The following is a 16,625-nucleotide window of genomic DNA, read 5'->3' as shown; positions in this document are numbered from 1 at the left end:
ATTTGCAATATACTATGAATAACTATAGTATACTAAATAAACCCTCTAAGATCTCATCATTAGTAAGCAGAAAGTGTGAGAGCATAGTTTATCTCCTATAAATTACAAATCCTCCATGTGAGCTTAAGACTGAAAGCAAAAACAAATCAAGCGCCATCAATGTAATCCTGTCTACTGTTTACTGCACTTACACACAGCCTTGCCGATAAATGTCCCTGACAATAAGACTTATTGACACAATATAAAGGCTTGCCCTTGTTTTCTCCTACATGCTCAGTATTATACTGTATCTGCAGCCTCTAACTCTGCTCTTTCTCGCAGCATTATCCATCAGCTATCAAGGCAGTCTGTAATCTGTGCACATCTCCTTGTTTTAAACAAAGAGTGAATATTGGCTTTCCAAACTGAGTTTCCCTAAGAAAACATTTAAGAAAATGATGTAAGTGAAGTGTTAAAAGGATTTTAATATTATGAATTTTGAATTTTAAATATGTTTATTTTGTCATACAGGCCTTCCTCTATGTATGTGCTGATGTGTATTTAACTAAATATTCTAATATGAAATATTGTGATGTTTAAACGACCATTGAAACTCAAATTGAAATTTTCACATCTTCTCTATGTACAGTATATTGTTTAATGTTACCTTACTTTACCCAGCAGCTCTGTTTAAATCTATGTAATAAAGATTGGAGTTAGAGCATGCTTACCTACTCTCCTGCATTTTGCATCAGGCCCCCAGTTCAGTGTGTAGTCCCCTGCTGCCCCATAAACTATTAAATTAAACCACCCGGAATCCACGGCCCCACTGGAATGCTGTATGGCCAGGCTTACGCAGCTTATGACCTGAATGTACAGAGATACAGGTAAGATGCAGCTGCTGTTTGCGGCCACCAGGAGAAGAGTTTATGACAGAGAGAGAGAGAGAGAGAAAGAGATATCTTCTGGCTTCTGCCCTCCTGCACTGAGAACAGTAATTACCCTTGCCTTCAGATATCCCTGCACTCTGCTGCTACAGGTACTATACAGCAGAGTATTACTGTACTGTTATGTATGGATATGTATGTATGCCTGGCACCATGGATATGGGTGGTGCATGCTGGGCACTGTTTGGGTTTGAGAGGTGCATGCTGAGCACTGTTTGGGTATGGGCAGCGCTGCAAGTATGGCGGTATGGGGCGGTATGGCATACCGGTAAGAAATTCCCAGCCGGTACGCCCTACCGCCGGGCTGTCATTATACCTGCCTCTTGCTGGCTGCTATGTGAGGGGAGGAGAGCACAGTGCCTCTCCTGTCCTTCAATTATCTGGGATGTCCGGCGGTCTCCAGCAGCTGCGGTGGCGCGGGGTGAATCTCATAAGGCACCGGCTTGCTAGCCAATCAGAGCTCGCGGACCCGCAGCCACGGCTCCTGATTGGCTTCCGGTCCACGAGCTCTGATTGGCTAACAGTCCATGCGCCTCATTTGAGATACCCGCCGCCGGAGCTGCAGAGACCAGACTTCATGAGCGCTGCTCCTCCCCTCACACAACACAAACAAGCAGCAGTGAGCAGGGAACACTGTATATCTAGCACTGTGGGGGCATTTATAATCTGGCACTGTGGGTGCATTTGTGTATCTGGCACAGTGGGGACATTTATAATCTGGCACTGTGGTGGCAATATATATCTGGCACTGTGGGGGCATTTGTGTATCTGGCACTGTGGGCAATGTATATCTGGCACTGTGGGGGCACTTGTGTATCTGGCACTGTGGGGGCATTTGTATATCTGTCACTGTGGGGCAATGTATATCTGGCACTGTGGGGTCATTTGTGTATCTGGCACTGTGGGGACAATCGTGTATCTGGCACTGTGGGGCAATGTATATCTGGCACTGTGGGGAAACGTATATCTGGCACTGTGGGGGCATATGTGTATCTGGCACTGTGGGGGCATTTGTGTATCTGACACTGAGGGGGCATTTGTGTATCTGGCACTGTGTGGGCATTTATAATCTGGCACTGTGGGGGCAATGTATATCTGGCACTGTGGGGGCAATGTATATCTGGCACTGTAGGGGCATTTGTGTATCTGACACTGTGGGGGCATTTGTATATCTGGCACTGTGGGGCAATGTATATCTGGCACTGTGGGGGCATTCGTGTATTTGGCATTGTGGGGGCATTTGTGTATCTGGCATTCTGGGGCATTTGTGTATCTGGCACTCTGGGGCAATGTATATCTGGCACTATTGGAGTCAAATGTGTATTTGCCCCCCCCCCATATGAGTATCATGCCCCAATTTTTATTGGCCATGCCCCATGTGGCATTTGGTCACGCCCATTTTTGGGCGCGTGCACCTTGAGCGCGAGCACACAGTACCTATAACACATTTTTTCTACTTGCACCACTGGGTATGGGAGTAGGGGGGTGCACTTTGTAGGTATGGGAGCAGGGGGGTGTAGGCTGGCACTGTATGGTTATGGGAGGGTGCATTCTGGGCACTCTGTGGGTATGGGGTGTATTCTGGGCACTGTATTGGTATGGGTGTGTATGCTAGGCATAGTGTGGGTATAGAGGGATGTAAGCTGGGCACTGTATAGGTATGGGAGGGTGTATGCTGGGCACTCTATCGCATGTGGAACTGTGTAGGCATGTTTGTGTGTATTGCTATGTAAGGGATGCAGATAACACCAGCAGTCGGAATACCAATCTCAAAATCTGGGCACCCGTCAGAATGCTGGCACTGGAATCCCGACAGGGATAGGAGCCCAATGCCGGCATCCTGACAAATGGCATACCGAACACAAGTAAAGCGGGCAGGTTAGGGTTAGGCCTGGAGGGTTAGGTTTAGCCACCACCTGGGGAGGGGCAGTGTAGGGCTAGTCTGAAGGGGGGGATAGGCTGTGGGGAGGGGGGTTAGGCACCACCGGAGGAGGTTAGGTTTAGCAACCAAGGTGGGAGTGTTAGGCTGCAGGGCAGGGGTGAAAGGTTTACTCACCACAGGTGGGGGGGTTTGGTTTAGGCACTATTGGGGAAGTTAGGGATAGGCTGTGGAAATTAAGGGTTAGGGATAGGGGCTAGGGGTCTGGGGGGAACATACTTACCTTCCCCTGTCAGAAATTTCACATATCGGGATGCCGGCGTAGATATTGTGACCGCCGCCATGCTGACCATCGGGAATTCATACTGAATCCCTATGTAAGATGCATGTAAAGATTCCCTTAGTGAATTAGCTAATTACTCCATATTTACTGTATACTATAAGTGCTCATTTCTATTAGACTGGCTAGGAGTCCCTGTTAATGTTTCTGTAAAAGTAAAGATATTAGGAATGGTGATTGAGCGAACACTGGAGTTAACTGGGCTGTGTAAAAAAAACATGCACCTAAGTATACAGGTATAACAAGATATTGCACTAACACTTCTGGGGGTATATTTACTAATATTCGTGTTTTAGCCGTTTTTAAGGGTGTTTGAACTCGAATGGTATCGGGTGCATTTTACTGCAACTTTTTGAATCTTGATACGGTCATTTACTAAGCTGCCGAGTTTGCAACATTCGTCTTTTCCGATGTCGATGTGATTCGTAATGTCAGGCAGTGTTTTACGGGAGTGATGAGTAAAACACTGCCTGACAAAACACAAGGAATCCCGGCCGACTCTGTGAGATCCGTGCAGGGCTTCATTGTGCACCTTTAAAAAAAATGAAAGTGTTAAAAATCAAGAAAAAAATTGCATGGGGTCCCCCCTCCTAAGCACAACCAGCCTCGGGCTCTTTGAGCCGGTCCTGGTTGAAAAAATGGGGAAAAAATTGACAGGGGTTCCCCCATATTTAAACAACCAGCACCGGGCTCTGCGCCTGGTCCTGATGCCAAAAATACGGGGGACAAAAAGCATAGGGGTCCCCCGTATTTTTAACACCAGCACCGGGCTCCACTAGTCAGAGAGATAATGCCACAGCCGGGGGACACTTTTATCTTGGTCCCTGCGGCCCTGGCATTAAATAACAAACTAGTCACTCCTGGCCGGGGTACCCTGGAGGAGTGGGGATATCTTAAATGAAGGGGTCCCCCCCTCCAGCCACCCAAGGGCCAGGGGTGAAGCCCGAGGCTGTCCCCCCCATCCAAGGGCTGCGGATGGGGGCTGATAGCCATGTGTAAAAATAAGAATATTGTTTTTCGTAGCAGTACTACAAGTCCCAGCAAGCCTCCCTCGCAAGCTGGTACTTGGAGAACCACAAGTACCAGCATGTGGTGGAAAAACGGGCCCGCTGGTACCTGTAGTACTACTGCAAAAAAAATACCCAAATAAAAACAGAACTCACACACCTTGAAAGTAAAACTTTAATACATACGTGCACACCTAAATTCACACATACTAACCTATGTTTACACCAGGGTCGGTCCACTACTCCAAGTAGAATCCATGGGGTACCTGAAAATAAAATTATACTCACAAAAATCCAGAGTAGATCGGTCCTCTTCTGAGCTTGTAATCCACGTATTTGGCAAAAAAACAAACCGAAAAACCCGAACCACGCACTGAAAGGGGTCCCATGTCCCATGGGACCCCTTTCGCCGACTACCGAGACCCCCCGTGACTCCTGTCACAGAGGGTCCCTTCAGCCAATCAGGAAGCGCCACGTTGTGGCACTCTCCTGATTGCCTGTGCGCTCCTGAGCTGTCAGTCAGGCTGCGCACGGCAGAGATACAATTTAGCGCATAGGCGCTCCATTGTATCAAATGGTGGGAACTTTGCGGTCAGCGGTGAGGTTACTCGCGGTCAACCGCTGACCGCAAAGTTCCCACCATTGGATACAATGGAGCGCCTATGCGCTACATTGTATCTTCAGTGCGCAGCCTCAATCACACTACAGGAGCGCACTGCCAATCAGGAGAGTGCCACGACGTGGCGCTCCCTGATTGGCTGAAGGGACCCTCTTTGACATGAGTCAGGGGGGGTCCCAGCAGTCGGAGAAAGGGGTCCCATGTGTAAACATGGGACCCCTATCAGTGCGTGGTTCGGCTTTTTCGGTTTGTTTTTTTGCCAAGTACGTGGATTACAAAGAGGACAGAAGCTACCCTGGATTATGTGAGTATAATTTTTTTCTCAGGTACCCCATGGAGTCTACATGGAGAAGTGGACCGAGAATCATGTGAACATAGGTAAGTATGTATGTATGTATGTATGTATGTATGTATGTATGTAGGTGTGCATGTATGTAATAAAGTTTTACTGTCACGGTGTGTGTGTCCTGTTTTTTGTTGGGTATTTTTTTTGTATTAGTACTACAGGTACCAGAGAACCCGTTTCCCCCCCGCATGCTGGTACTTGTGGTTCTCCAAGTACCAGCTTGCGGGGGAGGCTTACTGGGACTTGTAGTACTGCTACAAAAAACAATATTCTTTCTTTTTACACATGGCTATCAGCCCCCCATCCGCAGCCCTTGGATGGGGGGGCAGCCTCGGGCTTTACCCCTGGCCATTGGGTGGCTGGAGGGGGGGGGACCCCTTGATTTAAGGGGTTCCCACTCCTCCAGGGTACCCCGGCCAGGGGTGACTAGTTAGTGATTTAATGCCAGGGCCGCAGGGACCAAAATAAGTGTCCCCTGGCTGTGGCATTATCTCTCTAACTAGAGCCCGGTGCTGGTGTTAAAAATACGGGGGACCACTACGCTTTTTGTACCCCGTATTTTTGGCATCAGGACCAGGCGCAGAGCCCGGTGCTGGTTGATCAAATATGGGGGAAACCCTGTCATTTTTTCCTCCATATTTATTCAACCAGGACCAGCTCAAAGAGCCCGAGGCTGGTTATGCTTAGGAGGGGGGACCCCACGCAATTTTTTTCCCCAGTTTGTACAGTAAACAGACCCTTTCCCAAAGATAACCATGCACAGATCTCACTGATCCGTGCATGGTTATCCAAACTCGACTAGAAAAAGCAGGTCTATTTTTTTGCTGCTCTTTTTAACGATTCGCAAAAAAATACACCCGCACTTGAGCACTCAGAGACTAACACCCAAATATGAATGAATAGTGAATACCCATGTTGTATGAAATAACAGCCGCGTTTGACCGATGGTCTATTCATTCGTATTTCTGAACTTTGCCAATCAAACCATTACGAATAGCCCAAACACTGCCGAGATTTGTGCTTAGTGAATTCCCGTGTTGGGAAAAAACCACAAATCGGACAAACTCGGATGTTTAGTAAATATTGGCCCTGGTATCTAACTAAGGGGAGATTTATCAAGATTTCTGAACAGGACAAGCAAGGTATTTCCCACAGCAACCAATCAGATTTTAGCTATCATTTATAGACTGTACTAGTTAAATGATAGCTAGAATTTGATTGTTTGCTGTGGACAACTTTTCTACTTGGCCTTTTTAGAAGGTTTGATTAATCTCATCTTTAGAGATGTGCAGCTGGCATTTTTCGGGTTTTATGTTTTTGTTTTGGATTCGGTTCCGTGGTCGTGTTTTGGATTCGGACGCATTTTGGCAAAACCTCCCTTAAGAATTTTTGTCAGATTCGGGTGTGTTTTCTATTCTGGTGTTTTTTTTTCAAACCCCCCTCAAAAACAGCTTAAATCATAGTATTTGGGGGTAATTTTGATCCTATAGTTATATTAACCTCAATAACCATAATTTCCACTCATTTCCAGTCTATTCTGAACACCTCACACCTCACAATATTATTTTTAGTCCTAAAATTTGCACCAAGGTCGCTGGATGACTAAGCTAAGCGACCCAAGTGGGCAGCACAAACACCTGGCCCATCTAGGAGTGGCACTGCAGTGTCAGACAGGATGGCACTTAAAAAAATAGTCCCCAAACAGCACATGATGCAAGGATAAATAAAAAAAAAAAGAGGTGCAAGATGGAATTGTCCTTGGGCCCTCCCACCCACCCTTATGTTGTATAAACAGGACATGCACACTTTAACAAACCCATCATTTCAGCGACAGGGTATGCCACACGACTGTGGTTGAAATGAATGGTTGGTTTGGGCCCCCACCAAAAAAGAAGCAATCAATCTCTCCTTGCACAAACTGGCTCTACAGAGGCAGGATGTCCACCTCCTCCTCATCATCTGATTCCTCACCCCTTTCACTGTGTACATCCCCCTCCTCACAGAGTATTCATTCGTCCCCACTGGAATCCACCATCACAGGTCCCTGTGTACTTTCTGGAGGCAATTGCTGGTAAATGTCTTCACGGAGGAATTGATTATAATTCATTTTGATGAACATCATCTTCTCCACATTTTCTGGAAATAACCTCCTACGCCGATCGCTGACAAGGTTACCGGCTGCACTAAACACTCTTTCGGAGTACACACTGGAGGGGGGGTAACTTAGGTAAAATAAAGCCAGTTTGTGCAAAGGCGTCCAAATTGCCTCTTTTTCCTGCCAGTATAAGTATGGCCTGTCTGACATGCCTACTTGGATGCTGTCACTCATATAATCCTCCACCATTCTTTCAGTGGTGACAGAATCATATGCAGTGACAGTAGACGACATGTCAGTAATCGTTGGCAGGTCCTTCAGTTCGGACCAGATGTCAGCTATCGCTCCTGACTGCCCAGCATCACCGCCAGCGGGTGATTTTGGAAATTTTATCCTTTTCCTGGCAGCTCCAGTGGCGGTAGAAAATTAAGGAGGAGCTGTTGGCGAGTCACGTTCTGCTTGACTTGACAATTGTCTCACCAGCAGGTCTTTGAACATCTGCAGACTTGTGTCTGCCGGAAAGAGAGATACAACGTAGGCTTTAAACCTAGGATCGAGCACGGTGGCCAAAATGTAGTGCTCTGATTTCAACAGATTGACCACCCGTGAATACTGGTTAAGTGAATGTAGGGCTCCATACACAAGTCCCACATGCCTAGCGGAATCGCTCTGTTTTAGCTCCACCTTCAATCTCTCCAGCTACTTCTGCAAAAGCTTGATGAGGGGAATGACCTGACTCAGGCTGGCAGTGTCTGAACTGACTTCAGGTGTGGCAAGTTCAAAGGGTTGGAGAACCTTGCACAACGTTGAAATCATTTTCCACTGCGCTTGAGTCAGGTGCATTCCCCCTCCTTTGCCTATATCGTAGGCAGATGTTTAGGCTTGAATGGCCTTTTGCTGCTCCTCCATCCTCTGAAGCATATAGAGGGTTGAATTCCACCTCGTTACCACCTCTTGCTTCAGCTGATGGCAGGGCATGTTCAGGAGTGTTTGCTGGTGCTCCAGTATTCGGCACGCGGTGTCTGAATGCCGATAGTGGCCCGCATTTCTTCGGGCCATCGGCAGCATCTCTTGCATGCCCCTGCTGTTTTTAAAAAAATTCTGCACCACCAAATTCATTGTATGTGCAAAACATGGGATGTGCTGTAATTTGCCCACATGTAATGCACGCACAATATTGGTGGAGTTGTCCAATGTCACAAATCCCCAGGAGAATCCAATTGGGGTAAGCCAATCTGCGATGATATTCCTCAGTTTCCGTAAGAGGTTGTCAGCTGTGTGCCTCTTATGGAAAGCGGTGATACAAAGCGTAGCCTGCCTAGGAAAGAGTTGGCGTTTGCGAGATGCTGCTACTGGTGCAGCGCTGCTGTTGTTTCTGTGGGAGGCCATACATCAACCCAGTGGGCTGTCACAGTCATATAGTCCTTAGTCTGCCCTGCTCCACTTGTCCACATGTCCGTGGTTAAGTGGACATTGGGTACAACTGCATTTTTTAGGACACTGGTGACTCTTTTTCTGACGTCTGTGTACATTCTCGGTATCGCCTACCTAGAGAAGTGGAACCTAGATGGTATTTGGTACCGGGGACACACTACCTCAAGCAATTCTCTAAGTCCCTGTGAACTAACGGCAGATACCGGACGCACGTCTAACACCAACATAGTTGTCAAGGCCTGAGTTATCTGCTTTGCAACAGGATGACTGCTGTGATATTTCATCTTCCACGCATATGACTGTTGGACAGTCAATTGCTTACTAGAAGTAGTAGTAGAAGTAGTAGTTCCGACTTCTCCTCAGGGATGACGATCGACTCCCAGCAGCAACATCAGCAGCACCAGCAGCAGTAGGCGTTACACTCAAGGATCCATTGGAGGAATCCCAGTTAGGAAAGCACTCGTCAGACTTGCCAGTGACATGGCCTGCAGGACTATTGACATTCCTGTCAAAAAAGTGGAAATAGACACTGAGGGAGTTGGCGGGGTGGTTTGCAGGAGCTTGGGTACAAGAGGAAGAAGGGATTTATTTGTCAGTTGACTGCTTCCTCTGTCACCCAACATTTTTGAACTTGTCAATGACTTCTGATGAATACGCTTGAGGTGACGTATAAGGGAGGATGTTTCTAGGTGGTTAACATCCTTACCCCTACTTATTACAGCTTGACAAAGGCAACACATGGCTTGACACCAGTTGTCAGCATTTCTGTTGAAATAATTCCACCCCGAAGAGGTGATTTTTTTTGTATTTTGACCAGGCATGTCAATGGCCTTATTCATCCCACGGACAACAGGTGTCTCCCCGGGTGCCTGACTTAAACAAATCACCTCACCATTAGAATCCTCCTTGTCAATTTCCTCCTCAGCACCAGCAACACCCATATCCTCATCATGGTGTACTTCAACAGTGACATCTTCAATTTGACTATCAGGAACTGGACTGTGGGTGCTCCTTCCAGCACTTGCAGGGAGCGTGCAAATGGTGGAAGGAGCCACCTCTTCCCGTCCAGTGTTGGGAAGGTCAGGCATCGCAACCGACAAAATTGGACTCTCCTCTGGGATTTGTGATTTAGAAGAACGCACAGTTCTTTGCTGTGCTTTTGCCAGCTTAACTCTTTTCATTTTTCTAGCAGGAGGATGAGTACTTCCATCCTCATGTGAAGCTGAACCACTAGCCATAAACATAGGCCAGGGCCTCAGCCATTCCTTGCCACTCCGTGTCGTGAATGGCATATTGGCAAGTTTACGCTTCTCCTCAGACGCTTTTAATTTAGATTTTTGGGCATTTTACTGAACTTTTGTTGTTTGGATTTTACATGCTCTCTACTATGACATTGGGCATCGGCCTTGGCAGACGATGTTGTTGCATTTCATCATCTCTGCCATGACTAGTGGCAGCAGCTTCAGCCCTAGGTGGAAGTGGATCTTGATCTTTCCCTAGTTACCTTCCAAATTTTCCTTCTTCATTTTTTAATGTGTGGAATTATATGCCAGTAATATATCTGGAATTAGACGGCAGTAATGTCTGGAATTAGATACCACTAGATAGATACCAGATACCACTATGACTGGAATGATGATGACCTATGCACAGTGACAGGACACTACCACAGCACCTTACAGCAGCAAGATGCAGCACAAGACACTGGAATTATAGTCACCACAATGCAGCACAAGACAATGATTAGTGATACTGAGCACTGATGAGGATACTAGAACTGACACTGGGCAACGAGAACAGCACTGGACTATTGTACTGTAGTATTATATACTGGTCACCACAATTCAGCACTGATACTGAGCACAGATATTGAGCACTGTTGAGGATACTAGAACTGACCCGGAGCAGCAAGATACAGCAATGGACTATTGTACTGCAGTATTATATATTGGTCACCACAATGCAGCACTGACACTGAGCACAGATATTGAGCACTGATGAGGAGGATACGAGAACTGACACGGAGCAGCAAGATACAGCAATGGACTATTGTACTGCAGTATTATATACAGGTCACCACAATGCAGCACTGATACTGAGCACAGATATTGAGCACTGTTGAGGATACTAGAACTGACACGGAGCAGCAAGATACAGCAATGGAATATTGTAATGCAGTATTATATACTGGTCACCACAATGCAGCACTAATACTAAGCACAGATATTGAGCACTGTTGAGGATACTAGGACTGACACGGAGCAGCAAGATACAACTATGGACTATTGTACTGCAGTTTTATATACTGGTCGCCACAATGCAGCACTGATACTGAGCACAGATATTGAGCACTGTTGAGGAGGATACTAGAACTGACACGGAGCAGCAAGATACAGCAATGGACTATTGTACTGCAGTATTATATACTGGTCACCACAATGCAGCACTGATACTGAGCACAGATATTGAGCACTGTTGAGGATACTAGAACTGACACGGAGCAGCAAGATACAGCAATGGACTATTGTACTGCAGTTTTATATACTGGTCACCACAATGCAGCAATGATACTGAGCACAGATATTGAGCACTGTTGAGGATACTAGAACTGAGATGGAGCAGCAAGAAACAGCAATGGACTTTTGTACTGCAGTATTATATACTGGTCACCACAATGCAGCACTGATACTGAGCATAGATATTGAGCACTGTTGAGGATACTAAAACTGACACGGAGCAGCAAGATACAGCAATGGACTATTGTACTGCAGTATTATATACTGGTCACCACAATGCAGCACTGATACTGAGCACAGGTATTGAGCACTGCTGAGGAGGATACTAGAACTGAGATGGAGCAGCAAGATACAGCAATAGACTATTGTACTACAGTATTATAAACTGGTCACCACAATGCAGCACTGATACTGAGCACAGATATTGAGCACTGTTGAGGATACTAGAACTGAGATGGAGCAGCAAGATACAGCAATGGACTATTGTACTGCAGTATTATATACTGGTCACCACAATACAGCACTGATACTGAGCACAGAAAATTGAGCACTGTTGAGGATACTAGAACTGACATGGAGCAGCAAGATACAGCAATAGACTATTGTACTACAGTATTATATAATGGTCACCACAATGCAGCACTGATACTGAGCACAGATATTGAGCACTGTTGAGGATACTAGAAATGAGATGGAGCAGCAAGATACAGCAATGGACTATTGTACTGCAGTATTATATACTGGTCACAACAATGCAGCACTGATACTGAGCACAGATATTGAGCACTGTTGAGGATACTAGAACTGACACGGAGCAGCAAGATACAGCAATGGACTATTGTACTGCAGTTTTATATACTGGTCACCACAATGCAGCACTGATACTGAGCACAGATATTGAGCACTGTTGAGGATACTAGAACTGACATGGAGCAGCAAGATACAGCAATATACTATTGTACTACAGTATTATATACTGGTCACCACAATGCAGCACTAATACTGATCACAGATATTGAGCACTGTTGAGGATACTAGAACTGAGATGGAGCAGCAAGATACAGCAATGGACTATTGTACTGCAGTATTATATACTGGTCACCACAATGCAGCACTAATACTGATCACAGATATTGAGCACTGTTGATGATACTAGAACTGACATGGAGTAGCCAGATACAGCAATGGACTATTGTACTGCAGTATTATATAATGGTCACCACAATGCAGCACTGATACTGAGCACAGATATTGAGCACTGTTGAGGATACTAGAACGGACATGGAGCAGCAAGATACAGCAATGGACTATTGTACTGTAGTATTATATACTGGTCACCACAATGCAGCACTGATACTGAGCACAGATATTGAGCACTGTTGAGGATACTAGAACTGAGATGGAGCAGCAAGATATAGTAATAGACTATTGTACTAAAGTATTATATACTGGTCACCACAATGCAGTACTGATACTGAGCACAGATATTGAGCAATGTTGAGGATACTAGAACTGAGATGGAGCAGCAAGATACAGCAATGGACTATTGTACTGCAGTATTATATACTGGTCACCACAATACAGCACTGATACTGAGCACAGATATTGAGCACTGTTGAGGATACAAGAACTGACATGGAGCAGCATGATACAGCAATAGACTATTGTACTACATTATTTTATACTGGTCACCACAATGCAGCACTGATACTGAGCACAGATATTGAGCACTGTTGAGGAGGATACTAGAACTGACACGGAGCAGCAAGATACAGCAATGGACAATTGTACTGCTGTATTATATACTGGTCACCACAATGCAGCACTGATACTGAGCACAGATATTGAGCACTGTTGAGGATACTAGAACTGACACGGAGCAGCAAGATACAGCAATGGACTATTGTACTGCAGTTTTATATACTGTTCACCACAATGCAGCACTGATACTGAGCACAGATATTGAGCACTGTTGAGGAGGATACTAGAACTGACACGGAGCAGCAAGATACAGCAATGGACTATTGTACTGCAGTATTATATACTGGTCACCACAATGCAGCACTGATACTGAGCACAGATATTGAGCACTGCTGAGGAGGATACTAGAACGGACAAGGAACAGCAATATACAGCAATGGACTATTGTCCTGCAGTATTATATACTGGTCACCACAATGCAGCACTGATACTGAGCACAGATATTGAGCACTGTTGAGGATACTAGAACTGAGATGGAGCAGCAAGATACAGCAATAGACTATTGTACAACAGTATTATATACTGGTCACCACAATGCAGCACTGATACTGAGCACAGATATTGAGCACTGTTGAGGAGGATACTAGAACGGACATGGAGCAGCAAGATACAGCAATGGACTATTGTACTGTAGAATTATATACTGGTCACCACAATGCAGCACTGATACTGAGCACAGATATTGAGCACTGTTGAGGATACTAGAACTGAGATGGAGCAGCAAGATATAGCAATAGACTATTGTACTACAGTATTATATACTGGTCACCACAATGCAGCACTGATACTGAGCACAGATATTGAGCAATGTTGAGGATACTAGAACTGAGATGGAGCAGCAAGATACAGCAATGGACTATTGTACTGCAGTATTATATACTGGTCACCACAATACAGCACTGATACTGAGCACAGATATTGAGCACTGTTGAGGATACTAGAACTGACATGGAGCAGCAAGATACAGCAATAGACTATTGTACTACATTATTTTATACTGGTCACCACAATGCAGCACTGATACTGATCACAGATATTGAGCACTGTTGAGGATACTAGAACTGACACTGGGCAACGAGAACAGCACTGAACTATTGTACTGTAGTATTATATACTGGTCACCACAATTCAGCACTGATACTGAGCACAGATATTGAGCACTGTTGAGGATACTAGAACTGACCCGGAGCAGCAAGATACAGCAATGGACTATTGTACTGCAGTATTATATATTGGTCACCACAATGCAGCACTGATACTGAGCACAGATATTGAGCACTGATGAGGAATATACGAGAACTGACACGGAGCAGCAAGATACAGCAATGGACTATTGTACTGCAGTATTATATACAGGTCACCACAATGCAGCACTGATACTGAGCACAGATATTGAGCACTGTTGAGGATACTAGAACTGACACGGAGCAGCAAGATACAGCAATGGACTATTGTACTGCAGTATTATATACTGGTCACCACAATGCAGCACTGATACTAAGCACAGATATTGAGCACTGTTGAGGATACTAGGACTGACACGGAGCAGCAAGATACAACTATGGACTATTGTACTGCAGTTTTATATACTGGTCGCCACAATGCAGCACTGATACTGAGCACAGATATTGAGCACTGTTGAGGAGGATACTAGAACTGACACGGAGCAGCAAGATACAGCAATGGACTATTGTACTGCAGTATTATATATTGGTCACCACAATGCAGCACTGATACTGAGCACAGATATTGAGCACTGATGAGGAGGATACGAGAACTGACACGGAGCAGCAAGATACAGCAATGGACTATTGTACTGCAGTATTATATACTGGTCACCACAATGCAGCACTGATACTGAGCACAGGTATTGAGCACTGCTGAGGAGGATACTAGAACTGAGATGGAGCAGCAAGATACAGCAATAGACTATTGTACTACAGTATTATAAACTGGTCACCACAATGCAGCACTGATACTGAGCACAGATATTGAGCACTGTTGAGGATACTAGAACTGAGATGGAGCAGCAAGATACAGCAATGGACTATTGTACTGCAGTATTATATACTGGTCACCACAATACAGCACTGATACTGAGCACAGATATTGAGCACTGTTGAGGATACTAGAACTGACATGGAGCAGCAAGATACAGCAATAGACTATTGTACTACAGTATTATATAATGGTCACCACAATGCAGCACTGATACTGATCACAGATATTGAGCACTGTTGAGGATACTAGAAATGAGATGGAGCAGCAAGATACAGCAATGGACTATTGTACTGCAGTATTATATACTGGTCACCACAATGCAGCACTGATACTGAGCACAGATATTGAGCACTGTTGAGGATACTAGAACTGACACGGAGCAGCAAGATACAGCAATGGACTATTGTACTGCAGTATTATATACTGGTCACCACAATGCAGCACTGATACTGAGCACAGATATTGAGCACTGTTGAGGATACTAGGACTGACACGGAAGAGCAATATACAACTATGGACTATTGTACTGCAGTTTTGTATACTGGTCACCACAATGCAGCAATGATACTGAGCACAGATATCGAGCACTGTTGAGGATACTAGAACTGAGATGGAGCAGCAAGAAACAGCAATGGACTATTGTACTGCAGTATTATATACTGGTCACCACAATGCAGCACTGATACTGAGCATAGATATTGAGCACTGTTGAGGATACTAGAACTGACACGGAGCAGCAAGATACAGCAATGGACTATTGTACTGCAGTATTATATACTGGTCACCACAATGCAGCACTGATACTGAGCACAGGTATTGAGCACTGCTGAGGAGGATACTAGAACTGAGATGGAGCAGCAAAATACAGCAATAGACTATTGTACTACAGTATTATAAACTGGTCACCACAATGCAGCACTGATACTGAGCACAGATATTGAGCACTGTTGAGGATACTAGAACTGAGATGGAGCAGCAAGATACAGCAATGGACTATTGTACTGCAGTATTATATACTGGTCACCACAATACAGCACTGATACTGAGCACAGATATTGAGCACTGTTGAGGATACTAGAACTGACATGGAGCAGCAAGATACAGCAATAGACTATTGTACTACAGTATTATATAATGGTCACCACAATGCAGCACTGATACTGATCACAGATATTGAGCACTGTTGAGGATACTAGAAATGAGATGGAGCAGCAAGATACAGCAATGGACTATTGTACTGCAGTATTATATACTGGTCACCACAATGCAGCACTGATACTGAGCACAGATATTGAGCACTGTTGAGGATACTAGAACTGACACGGAGCAGCAAGATACAGCAATGGACTATTGTACTGCAGTTTTATATACTGGTCACCACAATGCAGCACTGATACTGAGCACAGATATTGAGCACTGTTGAGGATACTAGAACTGACATGGAGCAGCAAGATACAGCAATAGACTATTGTACTACAGTATTATATACTGGTCACCACAATGCAGCACTAATACTGATCACAGATATTGAGCACTGTTGAGGATACTAGAACTGAGATGGAGCAGCAAGATACAGCAATGGACTATTGTACTGCAGTATTATATACTGGTCACCACAATGCAGCACTAATACTGATCACAGATATTGAGCACTGTTGATGATACTAGAACTGACATGGAGTAGCCAGATACAGCAATGGA

General features: G+C 45.0%; 1 long non-coding RNA gene across 1 annotated transcript in view; it reads left to right on the top strand.

The window, feature by feature from the left end:
- Positions 1–325: 325 nt before the first annotated feature.
- LOC134935225 (uncharacterized) overlaps positions 326–16,625 on the top strand; it is a 55,163-nt gene continuing 38,863 nt past the window's right edge. Inside the window, exon 1 of the long non-coding RNA XR_010179998.1 lies at positions 326–439. This is a non-coding gene — a long non-coding RNA (uncharacterized LOC134935225). The remainder of the gene's footprint in view (positions 440–16,625) is intronic.

This window comes from Pseudophryne corroboree, chromosome 6 (genome assembly GCF_028390025.1).
Source record: "Pseudophryne corroboree isolate aPseCor3 chromosome 6, aPseCor3.hap2, whole genome shotgun sequence".
Classification (NCBI taxonomy): domain Eukaryota; kingdom Metazoa; phylum Chordata; class Amphibia; order Anura; family Myobatrachidae; genus Pseudophryne; species Pseudophryne corroboree.
The sequence above is the reverse complement of the archived record's forward strand: the minus strand, read 5'-3'. Positions and strand labels throughout refer to the sequence as shown.